General features: G+C 40.1%; 1 pseudogene; it reads left to right on the top strand.

The window, feature by feature from the left end:
• The first annotated feature begins 6,884 nt into the window (after window positions 1–6,884).
• Window positions 6,885–18,220, top strand: part of LOC149172748 (uncharacterized) — a 35,282-nt pseudogene continuing 23,946 nt past the window's right edge.

Genomic DNA, 18,220 nt, shown 5'->3' with positions numbered 1-18,220 from the left:
GGACAGATGGTATGCCGGCGAACATTGTTGGATTTGCAGCAGGTAATTTTGCTGTCGCCGTGTTATTTGACACAGTCCTAGATGTTGACGGTTGTTCAGACATTTTTAGTCTATCCAATTGATCGCCTAGTGATTCTACAGGAACTTCCACTGGTGATGGACAAACTTTTGTTGTAGCAGGAAATAGAGTGACCCCTACTCCAAACTGAATTGGAGTGGATACTTGCGGTTCCTCTATAATTTCCTCTATCGCAATCAGACCAGGTGGAAGAGGAAGACCGTCAGGCCCGTAAAAGATTTCCGGTGCCGAAGAAGGGGTTGTATCAAAAGCGACAGATGTTTGAGGCACAAAACTCTCTGGACCAGTTACAGATGGAACTGGTTCAGTCATACAAGTATTTGCCCCCAGACTAGGATCAGTATTACTGTCCCTCTGTGGCGGTTGAACTTCTTCTATGGAGGCAGGGTTTCCGGAAATGTTTGGAGTGACCAGAATCTCAGATGTTGTTGGAACACTTGTTCTAACTTTTAAAGGAGATTTTGAACTGGTTCGACGAGTTCGCTTTGCCCGGATTGTTTTCGATTCCGGAGACAAAGACGGTTGACTCGCAAGCCTCCGAGAACGACGGATATTCAATTGACTTTCTTCCACGATTGCGGATTACTCGATCAACTAAAATATAAAGGGGAAAATTTGTGTTTCCGATTTGAATGAATTTTATTAGACGCTTTTAAACATAACTTTGCTTTTTCATGTTTTAAGAGTCGAGAAAAAGCTAAAGATGACTCTAGTCTCCTTCGATGTATTAACGAGCCCGAAGTGACAAATGCTCGGTTGGACCTTTTAAGTTATAGAGTTTGAAAAGGGCCAAAAGAAACTGCTCTGGAGATCTAGGCAGAGGGTGTGCCAAACCTTTCGCGAAACCACAGAATACGTTTTACGGTACGGGTGGTCGATCTTCGTGAATGCTGTGTTCACTGCATCACGATCAGTAGGGCGGCCGACACGGCTTCCTATGGATAAAGGATAATTGCCTATAGGGGTCTCCCAATATATACGCGACGGTACGTGGGAGCACAAGTCCGTATTAGTGCCACCGACTCTCAGGAGGAATCACCCACCTTCGTAGAGATCGACAGTCACTATGTTTAACGACGCCGGAACACGTCTCTACCTAGACCTCTAGATGTTTGCGTTATGTTACAATGCGTTGTTAGGTTCATTCAGTATATTTTAAGTTGATCTTTTTAAAGTTTGCCTTTCAAGGTTCACCACGAGATGTATATGACAAATTCCTAAATGCAGCCTAAGATGAGAAGCAAGCTTTTTCAAATCTTTTTGACTGATGAAAATCTTAACTACTGAGAGAGAAGAAAGGCAAATTCTTTTCACACAGTTCATACAGCACAAACTAATGCACTTTCTCCTAAATCATCATGCAAACTTTTTCAAATGCAAAATCCACAATGCATGTATTTTCTTTTCCCTTTCTTAATGTTGATGGATTACAAAAAGAAAGTCGTTATATAACTTTGATTTCGATTTAAAGCGAAAGTAAACAAGCTTGTCCAAAATCAAAAGACACCTTAAGATTTACTTGCTTAATCACTGGAAATGCATGAAATCAAACCATAATGACGAAAGTAAAATGACTAATCAGCTATGGACAGCAAACAAGCTAACTCTTTAGACCAGCAAAATGCCTAACACAGGTTCAGATCTAAGAGGCCAAAAGCAAGACTATTTTACTCTTCGTTATGGGAAATTGTAAATGAGTAAGAAATACAAAGAACAAGTACAATTTCGTTATATAACAGAGGCAAAATGATGGCAAGTAATATTGGCTTCAGAACAGGTGCAAGACTGGTAACTGGCAGCCAAATCAATGGTGAAAACAGGCAAGAGAAAAGGAGGAAACCCCAACAGCACTAGGCAAAATTGGGCCAACGCAGGTGCTGCACAGCCAGTCTGGCTCTCAGCGCAGGTAGCCCCTTCGGGACCTGCGTTGCAAAGCAGGTAGCCTGTGTACTACCTGCTTTGGAAAACGAGAATTGCATTTTCACAGTTTCCGGGTCATAATTTTCTCAAAAATGCACAGTTTTTGCTTAAATCAGAGACAATCAGTCAAGCACACTCAAAGGGATGATTAGGAAGGTGAAAAGCTATCACTAAGAGCTTACAAGGATCCTTGTAGATCAGCTCTTCAAATCACGAACTTGCTCAGAAATGAGCTAGAGTAGCTGCCCTCTACTTCGCTTTTGATATAGTCAAAAGCTTTTCGATTTGGTACTCTTTTGTTCAGGAAATGAATAGCAAAATACTACAAACACAATCAAACGGATACGATCCCCAGTGGAGTCGCCAGTTTGTTGTACGGAAAAGTATCCGACTCGGATGACCCTATCCCACTCTAAGGGTGATAGTACCTCAGCAACAACTGTAAAACAAACTACTTAAGGTTTACTTCTTTATGAAAGCAAAAAGAGAATGGAGAAATGCACTAACCGTTGCCTTGCGCTTAATGTCGAATCCAAACTCTTCTCTTTGGCTGCTTGCTCCCAGCTCCTTGCTCTTTTGCTGGCCCAGCTACAACGAGATCCTGCAAAATAACAAAGAAGGAAACTACAAGAAGCATGCAATCATAACTGGTTCAAGGATTAGTGTAAACCAAACATGCAATTATCACAATATATTATTGAAACAAGAGCACATAGAAGAACCTCAATAGCTTTTATTAATGAAGAAGTAAAGGTTCTGAGAGTATTACAACCATTGAAGGCTCCAATCCAGCAACACCTCCCAGCAGAAAGAATTTCTCCTCTTCACCTCTCTCAAACAATCACCCAATAGCTCTATAGTGAAACCAACAGCATATCATTACTTTGCACAAAATTCCAGCCCCCTCAGCTCATAGGAGAGAGCTCAATATATAGATGAATTGAGAAAGGATGAGTCAGCTTGCAACTGATGTGTAGCTGCCTTGTGTCCTCTCTCTCTTCAGTTAATCTTTAGTTGATCTTCAGTTCTTGAGTCCACTTGGAGGACCTTACTTCCACTTGGAGAAACAGAGCCTCTGACTCATCACAAGGCGAAATCCCTGATCCAAGTGTCATTTTTGGAAGATTCCAGAGCAATGACTCATTGTGCCACTTGTCCCATCTCGCTCAGCGCAGGTGGCCTTTGTTCCACTTGCTTTGCAACGCAGGTACACCATGGAGCAACTGAGTTTCAGCGCAGAAACCTAGTGGAGCACCTGCTTTGATTTCAGGATTGCTTGTTTTTGAGTATTTTCAGGTGGAGAACTGATCTGAGAGCTGTTGGTTTGCTGACCTTGTTCCTCTAGGGGTAGGAACATCATGTTTAGGGAACTTTGGATCCCTTGGATTATTGACAATTCATGTCTGTTGCTGTAAGGCACAAAATTGTCTATAACACCATCTTTCACAAATTTATAACAATTCGTCCGTCCATCGTGCGTCACCTTCCGATCATACTGCCACGGTCTCCCTAGTAGTATATGGCACACGTCCATTGGCATAATATCGCAGACCACCATGTCTTGATATTTTCCAACGTGAAATTCAACCTCGCAGTGTTCATCAACTAGTAGCTGGTGGCCTTTCTGTAGCCACGGCACCTTGTTAGGTGTGGGGTGTTTAAGCCGCTTCAGTCCCAGCTTTTCCACCATTTCAATGGCAACCAAATTTTCTGTACTCCCGCTGTCTATAATCAATTTACAACACTTCCCATGTGATTTGAAAACTGTTCGAAACAATGCCTTTCGTTGGGTCTGTTCAGCCATCTCCTTGGCTGGCTTCAACAGAACTTTGTTCAAAATTAAAGCTTCCCCTGTTTCTGCCACGTTTTCTATCTCCCAAGTTTGTGCTTCAACTTCCTCAGGCTGCACAACAAATGCTCCCCTCTGGCCAGCATGCTCAGCTTCCGAGCATTTGAAGGATCTGTGCCCCCACTTATGGCACCTGTAGCACTGGACATTAGTCCCTCTTCCGCGACCATTTCCTCTTCCCCGCTGATATGGCCAACCTCCTCTAGTGCTATCTCCCTTCTCTACTATCCCTGAAGCCCTGGAACTGCTGCCTTCCTCGTTGTTAGTGGCAGTTCTCCCTCTGCCATAGGACTGTCCTCGTCCTCTGCCATTTCCTCTCCCTCTCCTATTGTTCTGTTTCCTGTTAATTTTCTCTTCAGCCTTTACAGCACTCTGAAAGGCTTCTTCAATATTTCGGGGAGAGAGAATACTGATCTCGTCCAATATTTCCAACCTCAAGCCATTTACATACCTCACTGTTTTTTCTGGAGTATCATCCATATAACCAGCACGTAAATTTACTCGATAAAATTCCTCGGTGTACTCCTTTATAGTCATACCTTTCTGCCTTAAATTCTGTACTCGTCGATAAAGTTCAACCTGGTAGTCTTTAGGAAAAAACCTACCCTTCAATTTTGCCACCATCCTTGGCCACTTTCTTATCGGCAACTTGTTCATCCGTCTTCTGTCCGCTTGGACACTATCCCACCATAGGGCAGCGTGTCCTTTTAACTTAGTCGCAGCAAATCTAACTCTTTTGTCCTCACTGATCTCCTCATTTTCAAAATACTTGTCTAACTCACTCACCCAATCCAGCAAAACATCAGCGGACAGACTGCCATCATAGTTAGGGATCTCAGGTTTGGGTTTACTGCTGGCTAACAGTACTGATCTTAACAGTCTTAACTCCGGGCTTCTTCCTCTGACCCGTCTGTAACAGTTGCTGCCTCGTCTTCACTATCATCCCCAAGTTCTGGGTCCCTTCGCCTACCTGCCTCTACTGCTTCCAAGCGAGCAGTAAGGATTCTCAACTGTTCTCTCAAGCCCTCGTCTGCTACTCTGCATGCACCTCTTCCTCGTCCTCGTCTTTGTACTTCCATATTCCCCTGTTTCCTTAAAAACCTGACTCTGATACCACTTGACGGGGCCAGCCCACGTGGTCCCGCTGTTGATGTGCTGAGGTGTTATACGACCGTAATGAATATAATAATGTTTTGGATTTGTTGGATATTTATGTTGGTTGATTTGCAATCGGCGCCGTATTGATTTTGTTTTATGAAGGTCTGTACCTTAATGGCTTGCCCGTTGAACACCTGTCCCTCCTCGGGATCCCACGAATCCGCCCAGGTTTGGGGTTTTTACTCCTTCGCGCTCATTTCATTCTCGTTGTTTCGCCTGGTCTTTTGCTCTGCGAGCTCTGCAACTTCGGTGGTTTGTTTGTTTTGGATGTGGGTTCCTGTGACTTGTTTACACGGTTTGCTGGTTGTGGCTCCTGGTTCCCCTTTCGACTTTGGTCATTGGTTTCCGTCCTAGTATGCCTCTACTCTTCCGGCGTTTTATGAACACTTTGGTAAGTTCTGCATGCCACTATTTCTCGGCTTGCTTGTCGATTACTATTGTGATTTGGGGTTTTGTTTTCTCTCGAGGGTCCCCATCTCTATGTATGTTATTTGTAGCCCGTAAATGATTTCAATTTCTCTATTAATAGCTTTCCCATATGTGTGTTGTTGTTTGCTTCCAGTGAGGGTTAAAGCTATACGACAGTTGTGTATTGTTTGCTATTTATTCCAACACTGGCTTAGCTTTTTCCACAGTCTTTGGCAATCCGATGGCGGTGTCCTCAGTTGGGGTCTCTGCAAACTCATTCGGTAAGTTTTTGGTTTTATGCCGGAATTTTTGCAATCCTCCTTTACCTGTACCTGATGTCTTGGCTCCTTCGTGAGCAGGGGTCTTCTCGGGGTCGGCTGGAGGCTATGGTTCACCGAACAGGTAGGGTGCCATTTCCTTTTGTTTGCTCGTCCCTTTCAAGTTCTCTTTAACTCGGTTGACGTTGTTGCTTGGTCTAACCACTCCTGTTCATGCTCTTGCAGGTGTGACCGTTCGAGGGTTCCGGTGTTTGAGCTCTCGGTTGTTCATGCAAACACGGGTAATTTCTATGTTGTTTGGTAGCTTGTTTATAGTGGTGTTTCGACTTTATTTGCTGAACTTGGTTTGCTAGCCTTAGGCTATTCTTTGTCTATACTTAATTCTTCTTTAGTCGCTGGGCATGATGTGGAGTGTGATTTCTGAACCATACGGGAAGTTGGTTTCTTGTTTGCCGTAGGAGTTAAAGTCTCACAGCTGTGGGTTTAGTCCAGTCTTCTATTTCAGACAGTATGTAAGCATATATGGAATTTTTGGCCGACTGTGTTATGTATTCATATGAATTTAATGATGAATAGTTAAGACTTGTGTTGCATTTTCCACATACCTGTTACAAGGTCTTTCTTTTATGGTCTGGTTATATGGACTCGTGTTGTTACTTGTCGTCCAACTGGTTTATCTTTCCCTCTGGGCCCGGAACCTGTAGCAACACATTCAACAGTATTTGTATAATAATCTACTAGTGAAATTACACAATCTTTGAGGACACGATAGGAATATATGTGCACAGAATGTTTTTATTAATCTCTGTTCTTTTTCATACAAAGTCGAACCCCTGTAATGGTTTGTTTCACACCTTTTGTAACATTGTTTTCAAACAGTTTTGTAACTGCTGTTAGTTGTGTTGTTGGTTATATCAGTTATTTCATATACGGGACTTCTCCATAGCTAGTTAGCACATTCTGTTTTACATGCATTTACAACCGTAATACAACTGTTTGGGAAACAAAAGATTCTAACTAATCACTACTGCTCCTAATTAAAAGTCATTACATTATTCTTAGGCAATTTAAAAAGAAAAGTAAAATAAAAATAAAGACAGATATACTGTCCATCCAATGAACTGTGTTCTCTGTCCTTTTCAGAAACCATTTCCCTGTTAGCCAGATGCTCCTGCATCAAGATCTGTCCACCATGGATATTTCAGGTCCATTCCCCAGCCATGTCAAAAACCTGCGAAACCTTCGACTGCTCAACGTCTCCTCTAACTTCCTCAGTGGAAGCCTTCCCTCCAATATATCAAATTTGAAAAACCTGGAGGTCCTGAATGTTTGGAACAACAATTTGTCGGGGACATTGCCACCGGATTTGTACCATCTTTTGAAGCTCAGGCATTTGAATTTGGGGGCAAATTACTTCTTGGGCAGAACTCCTAGTGAGTATGGGAAGCTGAAAAATGTAGAATATCTTGCATTGGATCGAAATGAATTGAGTGGAAGGATACCAAGATAACTTGGAAATATGCAGAACTTGAAAATGCTTTTGTTGGGATACCACGATTCATTGCAGTGTAGAATCCCTCCCCAGCTAGGAAATTTGAGCAAGCTTGTAGTTTTGGATATAGCTGATTGTAATCTTATTGGCACAATGTCTTCTGAGCTTGGCTGTGTCAAAAATCTGTATTCACAGTTTTTGCATGTGAATGGCCTCACTGGCCCTATTCCTCTTCAGCTAGGCCATCTCGTAATTTTAAAATATCTTGACCTATCCAATAATGATATGTACAATGAAATACCCATGGAACTCTCAGAGCTAAAAGAACTCAGATGGTTGAATCTGTTCAAAAACAGACTAAATGGCAGTATTCCATCTTTCATTGGGGACTGGCCAAATTTAGAGGTTCTTAGTCTTTGGGGGAACAATTTCACAGGTCTCCTTCCTCAGGAACTGGGTGTAAGCGGAAAGCTTCTGCAAGTGGATGTTTCCTTAAACAACCTAACTGGTTCCATCCCTCCAAATCTCTGCAAGGGTGGAAAACTGCAAATATTGATTATATTCGATAATTTACTTGTTGGTCCGATTCCTGAATCTCTGGGCACATGCAATTCTCTGGTTGAAGTCCCGTTGGGCAAAATCGCTTAAATGGTTCGATACCTATGGGCTTTGTTGGGAATTTCTGTTTATTTCAAACACAAAAGAAATAGCACAGAGAACAACGCTCTGTTTCAAATACAGGATCTTTATAAAATACAAAAAAAAACTGTTACAAAAATTGTCTTCCTCTTCTGAGGGATTACATCAGAAACGCTCCAGTTCCAGAAACCAATTTCATTATCTTAGAAAACTAAAAGTTCAGCACTGTTGTGCATTGCAAAAGAAAAAAAAAACAACTCTTTCTCTCACTCACTTTTTTCTAGAACTGCTGTTCATTACACATTATATAGGTTAAAATCCTATCTGATTCTGAGTGATAAGATAGAAGAAAAATATCCTACCTGCATTTACCAACCGCAGTAAATAGCATTGATTACTCGGCTGAAAATATCCTATCTATATTTAATGCGGGCTTATCACAATATCGCACCATCGCATTGCGCCATTACAAACACGGCAAAGTTGGCCGCCGGCGGAACTGAAATATTATACAGCACAATGCTATATGCCCGTCGGGTCTGGCTATCAGATCGCAAACATATCTGTGCAAAGGGCCTACCACCTTTTGAAAGCGCCGATGCGATATCGGCGATGCGATATCGCAATGCTATTGACGATACGTCCGATGCTCCATCCCGCCGATACGCCGACTCGCCGATATGCCCATCGGCGATTGCTGATCGGCAATGTCCCATATCGTTGCCGCTACACAGTAGTTGGAATTAATATTCCAACACTCCCCTTTAATTTCAACTGCCGGGCGTTCAATCATACCCAGACATTTCCTGAAATGATCAAAGCTTTTCTTTGTCAATGGTTTTGTAAAGATGTCGGGCAACTGATCCTCTGTACTGCAGTGCTGCAAAACAATCTCACCATTGTTAACCATTTCACGTATGAAGTGAAATTTGGTGTCTATGTGCTTTGTCCTTTTATGAAAAACAGAGTTTTTAGACAATGTTATTGCTGAGCTATTGTCACAGTAAATGGTTGTGCCTTTTTCTTGTTCATGACACAAATCTCCGAGAACTCTTCTCAGCCATACTGCTTGGCATGCTGTTGCTGTTGCTGCCACGTACTCTGCCTCTGCTATTGACAAAGACACAACTGGTTGCTTCTTGGAAGCCCATGAGATGGCTCCCGATCCCATATGGAACACATATCCTGATGTGCTTTTCCTATCATCAACACTTCCAACCCAATCACTGTTAGTGTAGCCTGTCAAAATGAAACTTTCAGAAGAGGAGTATAAAATACCAAACCCCTTCGTTTCATTTACATACCTTAGAATCCTCTTGGCTGCCTGCCAATGAGTCTCTTTCGGTCTTTCCATAAATCTGGAGATTAAACTCACAACGTGCATAATGTTCGGCCTAGTTGCAGTCAAGTACATAAGGCTGCCAACTATGCTCTTGTACAATTTTGAATCAAAATCCTTGCTGCTGTCTTCTTTGGTCAATTTCAACCCCATTAAAGTTGGAGTCACAGCTGCCTTGCTGTTCTGCATGTTAAATCTCTTCAACACTGCTTCTACATATTTATCTTGAGAAATGAAAACACCATTTTCACTTTGGTCTACTTCAATTCCAAGAAAATATCTGAAGAAGCCCAAGTCAGTCATTTCAAATTCACTTTTCATGACTGCTTTAAAATCAGCGATGAAAGAAGCATCATTGCTAGTAAAAATCAGATCATCTACATATAAAACAACAATAATAATCTTATCGTCATTCTGTTTTATGTAGAGTGTGGGTTCACAATCACACTTATCAAACCCATTCTCAATCAGATAAGCATCAATTATGTTGTACCATGCTCTTGGAGCTTGCTTAAGCCCATAAAGAGCCTTCTTCAATTTACAAACTTTATGCTCTTGGCCTTCAACTTCATAGCCCGGAGGTTGATCAACATAAACCTCTTCTGTTAACACTCCATTCAGGAATGCAGATTTAACATCCATCTGATAAATCTTCCATTTGTGTTGTGTTGCAATAGACAACACTGTTCTCACTATTTCCATCCTTGCTATTGGTGCAAAGGTTTCATCATAGTCTTTGCCTTGTTGCTGCTTGTAGCCTTTCACAACAAGCCTTGCTTTGTGCCTGTCAATCTTGCCTTCAGCATTGCTTTTGGTCTTATAGACCCACTTAACTCCAATGGAATCCTTGCCTTCAGGGAGGTCCACTAACTCCCATGTTTTACTCTTCTCAATTGCACCAATTTCTTCATTCATTGCTTCAATCCATTTATCTTCATAATGAACTGGGTCATCAACATGACAATACAAAGCGAATAATGAATTCAGACCGGTATTGTTACTTACCTCTCCTTGTTCATAAATCTCATTCAGATCTCTGAATCTTGATCTTCTTGGTGTGCTAGGAGTTCCATCCGAACTTGAGGGTATTTCTGATCCCTGTGATGTGCTTGGAGAAGCACTTCCTTGGCTTCTCAAGGCTGTTCGAATTCCAGCTTGTGGTGTGGTTTGTTGTACTTGCTGTGGTGGACGAGGAGCCACCAAGGAAGTATTATTTGCTGCTGTCCCTTCCTCTTGTTCTTCGTGAGACACAATTGTCTTCACATTCACTGTCTTCTCTAAGCTTCCATCCCAAGCTTCATCTTCAATGAACTGCACATCTCTGGTTACTATTAATTTCTTGGTGGATGGATTATAGAGTTTGTATGTTTTTGACTCATCACAATAGCCAATAAAGACACACTTCTCCCCCTTACTATCAAGCTTTTGCGTTAGCTGATCCGGTACATGTGCATATGCTACACAACTGAATACTCTCATGTGAGTGACGGTTTGTTTTTGACCACTCCATCCCTCTTCTAGTATTTTGTTCATGACAACTTTGGTTGGGCATCTATTCAAGATGTAAACTGCGCAAGTGACAGCTTCTGCCCAATACTCATGCGGCAAGTGTTTGCCTTTAGCATACTTCTGACCATATCAAGAATGGTCCTATTCTTCCTTTCGGCAACACCATTTTGCTGAAGTGTATACCTAGTGGTGAACTGCTTTTGTATGCCATTCTCTCTGCAAAAACACAGAAAGTCTTTGGAGATGTACTCTCCTCCTCTATTTGTTCTGAGCACTTTGATATAATGCCCACACTACTTTTCAACAAGAGTTTTGAAGTGGCGGAATTTCTCAAACACTTCACTCTTCTATTTTAGCATATACACCCATGTCTTTCTGGTGTAATCATCAATGAAAGTTAAAACATATTTATTTCCGGAAAATGATGGTATTTGCATCGGTCCGCACACATCAGAGTGAACAATTTCCAAGGGTGCTTTTTCCCTTATACTCTTCCCTGCTAGAAAGCTTTCTTTGTGTTGCTTGCCCAAGATGCAGCCTTCACAAAGGCTGTCTGGTTTCTCAATCAACGGCAATCCCTTTACCATTCCCTTTCTGTACAATAGATTCAGGCCTCTGAAATTGAGATGTCCAAATCTCAAATGCCACAACCAATTCACATCTTTCACTTGTTCCTGAAAGATTTCTTGTGTTACAGCCGCAATAGTTCTTCCTTCCTTCAAATCTGCCCTGAGTTTGAGAGGAAACATTTTATTGCTGGTCATCTGCACCTGTGCAATGATCTTCTTACTTTGAGGTATGTCTCTGATAGTACACAAATCATCTTTGAAGAACACGTTGTAACCTTTGTCTATGAGCTGTCCAATGCTCGAAAGATTACATTTTAGACCGGGTACATAGTATACCTCTGGCACAATCATCTGTTCTCCATCTTTTGCTCGAATACTGACTCTGCCCTTACCCTTGACAGATATCTTATCATCAGTCCCTGTTGTTACCTCAGACTTCACATTTTCATCCAAATTGGCAAACATTGCAATATTTCCAGTCATGTGATTACTACAACCTGAGTCTAAGAACCAAAAATCTTCTCGTTTGTTTTGTGCTATGTTACATGTTAATAGCACGTTCTTTGGGTTCTTATCTTCTTCATTTGCAAAATTAGCATTTTGCCTATTATTCATGTCACTTTGTTTTTTCCTACATTCATTGGCATAATGCCCATATTTTTTACAATAATGACATTGGTCTTGGGATTTGTGATACCTTTGTCCATGAGCTTGTTGTTTGCTTGAATCTTCAGCTTGGTTTTGATTGCAGCTCCTTCCGCTTGTGCTAGCAGGATAATTTCTGCCTCTGTTTTGGCTTCTTCTAGGAACTCTGTTATTTGCTCTGCCTCGACCTCTTCTTTGGCCAATAGACATCTGAGTCTTGAATGCTTTCTCAAAAGAGGAATCTGTTCCTCTACTCAGTCTATGTTCATGAGACAAAAGAGAAGCACTCAGTTCATCTATTGTGAACTGTGAGAGATCCTTGTTTCTTCTATTGCTACCACAACAGCTTCAAACTTTGAGGATAAACATCTCAAGATCTTCTCTGCAATCATTCTTTCTTCAAGAATCTCACCATGAGATCTTATCTGGGTTATCAAGCAAATAACCTGAGTGAAAAATGAATCTATTGTATCAGATTCCTTCATGCTGAGATTTTCAAAGTCTCTCCTCAACATCTGCAACTTTGCAGTCTTCACCTTTTCCATGCCTTCATAGGCAGTTTTGAGAATATCCCATGCCTCCTTAGATTTTGTTGCCGCTGCAATCCGCGGAAAAATACTTTCATGTACTGATTGGAAGAGGAAAAAGAGGGCTTTGGCATCCTTCTTTCGGTCGCCCTTCAACTGGTCTCTTTCTGCTACTGTCAAAGAAGCCAGTGCTGCTACATCTGCAGGTTCAGCATAGCCAGTTTCAACCAGCTCCCATAGTACTTGAAAAGCAAACAATGTTTTCATTATTATGGACCAATAACCGTGATTTTTCCCATTAAACTGTGGCAGTTGGGAATTTGTCAAACATGTTCCAGCATCTGCCATCTTAACCTGTATAAATAAAAAGAGATACTCACTGTATAATGAAAATAAGCAAGGAAAACTTTCTCTACTTGATAAGCTTCTTACAGCTCCTACAGTGAAAAACAAACTCTGTTTTTGACTCACTGAGTGCCTAGACTAGCTCTGATACCATGTTGGGAATTTCTGTTTATTTCAAACACAAAAGAAATAGCACAAATAACAATGCTCTGTTTCAAATACAGGATCTTTATTAAATACAAAAAAAAACTGTTACAAAAATTGTCTTCCTCTTCTGAGGGATTACATCAGAAACGCTCCAATTCCAGAAACCAATTTCATTATTTCAGAAAACTAAAAGTTCAGCACTGTTGTGTGTTGCAGAATAAAAAAAAACAACTCTTTCTCTCACTCACATTTTTCTAGAACTGCTGTTCATTACACATTATATAGGTTAAAATCATATCTGATTCTGAGTGATAAGATAGAAAAAAATTATCCTACCTGCATTTACCAACCGCAGTAAATAGCATTGATTACTCGGCTGAAAATATCCTATCTATATTTAATGCGGGCTTATCACAATATCGCACCATCGCATTGCGCCATTACACACGGCAAAGTTGGCCACCGGTGGAACTGAAATATTATACAGCACAATGCTATATGCCCGTGGAGTCCGGCTATCAAATCGCAAACATATCTATGCAAAGGGCCTACCACCTTTTGAAAACGCCGATATGATATCAACGATGCGATATCGCAATGCTACCGCCGATACATCCGATGCTCCATCCCGCCGATATGCCGACTCGCCGATATGCCCATCGGCGATTGCTGATCGGCAATGTCCCATATCGCTCTCGCTGCACAGTAGTTGGAATTAATATTCCAACAGGCTTGCTATACTTACCCAATCTGACACGCATCGAATTGAACGGCAATTATCTCAGTGGGAGCATCCCGGAGAAAATCAATCGTACATTCTCCGTGCTAAAGCGGATCGAAATTTCTAAGAACAATCTGAGTGGCTGTCTTCCGTCATCCATAGGTAAATTATCTGCTTTGCAGACACTTCTGATCAATGAAAATAAATTAACAGATAATGTACCGCCAGAGATTTTCCAACTGCGCGGTATTTTTAAGATCGATTTCAGTAAAAACAAGCTTTCAGGTATTATTCCTACGGAAATTAGCGAGTATTTTCTTCTGACAGACATTGATTTTAGCCAGAACGAGTTCAGCGGTCCGATACCAGTGGAAATCACCAGCATGGCCAGTCTGATCTCTCGGAATGTATCCAGAAATCGGTTAAATGAGAGCATCCCCTCAGAATTTGAGGACATGCCTAGCTTGAGCTCTGCTGATTTCTCATACAATAACTTTTCGGGCCTTGTTCAACAGGGTCTGTTTTCTGAATTTGGTGCAAGAGTTTTTGCACATAATCCATTCTTATGCGGACAACACTTGCGAACTTGCAGTTCTCCTGCCAATGGATCGCCCGTCCCTGTCCGAGGACAGATAAGCTTGGACTTCTGTTAGGAATGTTAGCACCCAGACTTTTCCTCTGCTTGCTGGCGTTAGCAATTGGTTAGTCATAATTGGATCAGAAAAGCGATGTGTACAGCTTCGGTGTGGTTCTGTTTGAACTTGTTACCGGGAAAAAGTCAGTAGGCGATTGTGAATTTAAAGAGGGTATGAATGTGGCAGAGTGGGTTAAGAAGAAAACGAAAGACAACGAAATCTGCCAAAGAACAAGTTTGGAAGATTATAGATCCAAGGCTTACGAATGTTCCCATGGAGGAAGCCATGAATGTATTCTTCATGGCCTTGATCTGTATGAAAAAACAGAGTGTCCGCAGACCCACAATGCGCGAGGTAGTTCATCTGCTAACATTCTATAATCCCACGGAAGGGAATCGAAGAAGCCAAACTTCATTGTTAGTGTCCATTCGATGTCTTTGCTCAAATGGTTCGCTGAATTGGTTTTGATTTAGTGATTTGAAGAGTTATTTATGAATATGAAAAGTGACAATAATAAGTTTGGTACATAGTTGTATTTATGATCCGTCCCAAAACTTGTTGCTGTAACGTAAAGGATGTAGGCATTCAAGCGTTTATGAAGGGATGGAATAAATATTTGTATTAAGTAGCCTGGGAGGTATCAACATTAGATCGGTATACCTTTCTTGAGCAAATCGTATATTTTTGTGTGTAAAAGCTTGATGCTATAAAGAAAAAGGATCCCAGCACGGATTCACTTAATAAGTAATTGATTAAATATTTGTACTGGGATTCAATAAATAATTGAATTTTTGACAATAATTTGAGATATCATAGTGCATGTTTTGAGCATCAAAAAGTGTATCCGCAGACGAAGTAAGTTTGTTTCTGTAATGAGATGAAGCATCCAAACAGCTATTAAGTGGTGAAATAAATCTTCTTTTCTTAATTATAATTGAAAATTTGTTGGTGTAATCTATGAAACGTTATTAAGCAATTATGTTGTGTTATGTAAACGTAAGCATCAAAATAGTGATTAAGCAATTGAATAAATATCACTTCTATTCAAAATTGTGAGATGTACCTCCAATAGAATGGTAATTATATCTTTATTTTACTTGGAGAAAAAAACAGTTTGAAGTTGGAATTTGACATAAATATTCAACTGTGAAAGAATAATGGAGAATAACAGAGGCACCTGAGGCAGGTAATATGCCTTCAATAAATCACATTTAAATACAAAGGAATTTATTTGGCCTAATTAGTTGGATTTTGACATAAATAATCAACTGGGAAAGAATAATGAAGAATAACAGAGACACCTAAGGCAGGTAATATGCCTTCAATAAATCACATTTAAATACACAGAAATTTATTTGGCCTAATTGTACACAAATGGGTGTTCTGTGGCCTGTCCTTTTCTCTCCTCTTCCTGCCTCTCGGTCTTTCTATTTCCTACGTTTTGGCCTATAAGATTACAATGTCCATTTAGCTAGGAAAAACTAACTTCCAACGCATCAAAAAGTTTTCTATATATTTGAAATCAATTTCTAATTATATTAATCTATTCTTATTACCTAATATACCTTATCTCTTACATTAACGAATTGAGATTCATCATCAAATGCCTAGACCCTTATGAATCTAATCAACCAATGAATATGCTCCTACGTTTTATTAAAAAAAAAAAAAATGTGTCTAACTCTGAATGATATTGATGCCAAAACCCCTTTGCGAGTTAATCAACGACTGTTTGAACCACTCAATATGCTTTCAAAGATGGGCAAAAATATTGTCTAATTCTACAATGAGCTTTGAAATATTTTGTTAACCTGGGTTCTTTAATTCTTTTTCCTCACTATATGAATTTGAATGATAAAAATATTGACATAATTCGATTATGAACGGGATTTTTTTAATTAAACTAGGATTATATTCTTATCAAAACTGAAAGCCTACACTCGTTTTTAATCAAAACTTTATTAAAAACTTAATTTTGAAATCACAAAAGTTTGAACAAAATGTTTTTTAAAAAATGTTTGTTTGCAAATAAAATGGATATAAACTCTAGTATTCAGTGCAACCATTTTATTATTATTGAAGACCTTGGTCAATGGTTTTCGTCTCTTTTCCTTCTTCTTCTTTTTTTAGAAGAGAAAAAGATTGACTTTTATATATTAAAAAGAGAGTAAAAGTACATAGTTGTTTGACCTTTTTTCTCATCCTCACTCTTACAAAAAGATAAACAAACATCTTGATTCTTACATGTAACATATGGGTCAAAATCCAAAAAAGCTACATATTGCAGTGACTACTAATCCTTCATGAAAACAAATTTTCCATCATATTGCCAAGGATTAAAACAAGAAAAAAAGTAGAAACTAAGATAAAGGTATACTGCCAGTAAAAAGTAGACACTAGGATAAAGGTATACTGCCAGTATCAACCCTATTGTCATGCTTGTATAATGCATAGTGGATCACCCCAAGTGCTTCTTTTAATCCCCTTTTAGAAAGCATACCAACGATATTGTTATGTTCCCTATGTATGTTCTCCTAGAAGATGTGTAGGAAGGAGTGCTCTAAAATGCAGGTGCCCTTCTTCTAATATGATAGCAGTGGAGGATGAAAGCAGTTGAGCCCCTTGATCTAGTCTATGCAAGCTTTGGAATATCCTAACACCTATAAATCATTGATCTTTACCATGTTAAATATATCAAGAGCTTACATATGAAAACACAAAATAAAAATGAACAAAAGCTAGAGAACTCTGGTTCTCAATCCATGCCCTCAACTCTCATTTGAATCTCATGTATTCATGGGAGCAATGAATACTTCATTATATAGCCAAGATATTTCTAATTGGATTATCAATTATTTGACTAACCTCTAATTCTAATCTACTGCCCTCATCCAGGTGGATATTGGTGGCCACCCGCTTATTCCACTTGGACCCCCACCATTGTTTCTTTGAGTTTTTCAGTTTCCTTATTTGTAGCACAATTTACTATTTTTGGCAGTTTTTCGGGTCATGAACTTCCAGATCCGTTTTGAGGCCCTAAACGACGTTTTTTAGGAAACCCGGGAGCAACATGGGTAAAATATCAATGTTTCTCTCTCAAAACTTGTATTCCTCAGATAGATCTTTCTAACGAGGTATTATGCATGTCAAACAGATTTCGTTTGTCAAAGTTACGACCCCGGGAAGTTGATGTACAAATTTACCCAAACGGGGCCCATAGTTTGATGCTTCATCTCCTAGGGTTAAGTTTTTGGATGTTTAGGGTTTTTCATTGTTTATCAACAATAAATAGGCCTTTTAGCCTCATTGTAACACAGTTCAGAGACAAATAACCGCCACTTCTCTTCTCAGAGATAAGCTACCATCCCCGAGCTAGTCTTATTTCTATTTTGTTTGTAAGCATATTTCAGTATTTGATATTAATGAAATGAAGTGTTATTTCTACTGCATCTTTGTATTTATGCTTATATCTGTAATTTTTTGTGTTCCTGTTTAAATTCAGATCAGTGGTATCAGAGCGGTCTGCTCTTTCTCTGTTTTTCTTTGCATGTCCCCAACGAGGTCAGGATATAAGGAGTTAGGGCTTGAACTGGTCGAACCTTTACAAGACTAGCCTCGCAAATCCTGACGGCCTCCCATGGCATATGAAAAGAAAGACGAGGGGGCAGGAGATCCTATCAAAATCTTGCTCGAAGAAGCCCTCGAGTGATAAAGAAACACGATGGTGGACAACTTTGCCCAGATCCTTCAGCGACTACCCAGGGGCGATGCATCTACTTCTGGAAGATACTCTAGAAGCACCACACCCTTTAAGGTACAAGTTAACTTTGACATTCCCATATTTGAGGGTCAGATAGATGCAGATGTTGTAGATAAATTCTTAAATCTTCTAGAAGGATATTTCATCCATTCATGATTTTTCCAGCCGGGAAAAGATCACCTTTTCACTTCTCAAAGTAG

Source organism: Pinus tabuliformis, chromosome 4_2, assembly GCF_031772625.1.
Source record: "Pinus tabuliformis cultivar Carrire ecotype Pingquan chromosome 4_2, CPIR1, whole genome shotgun sequence".
Taxonomy (NCBI): Eukaryota; Viridiplantae; Streptophyta; class Pinopsida; order Pinales; family Pinaceae; genus Pinus; species Pinus tabuliformis.
The sequence above is the reverse complement of the archived record's forward strand: the minus strand, read 5'-3'. Positions and strand labels throughout refer to the sequence as shown.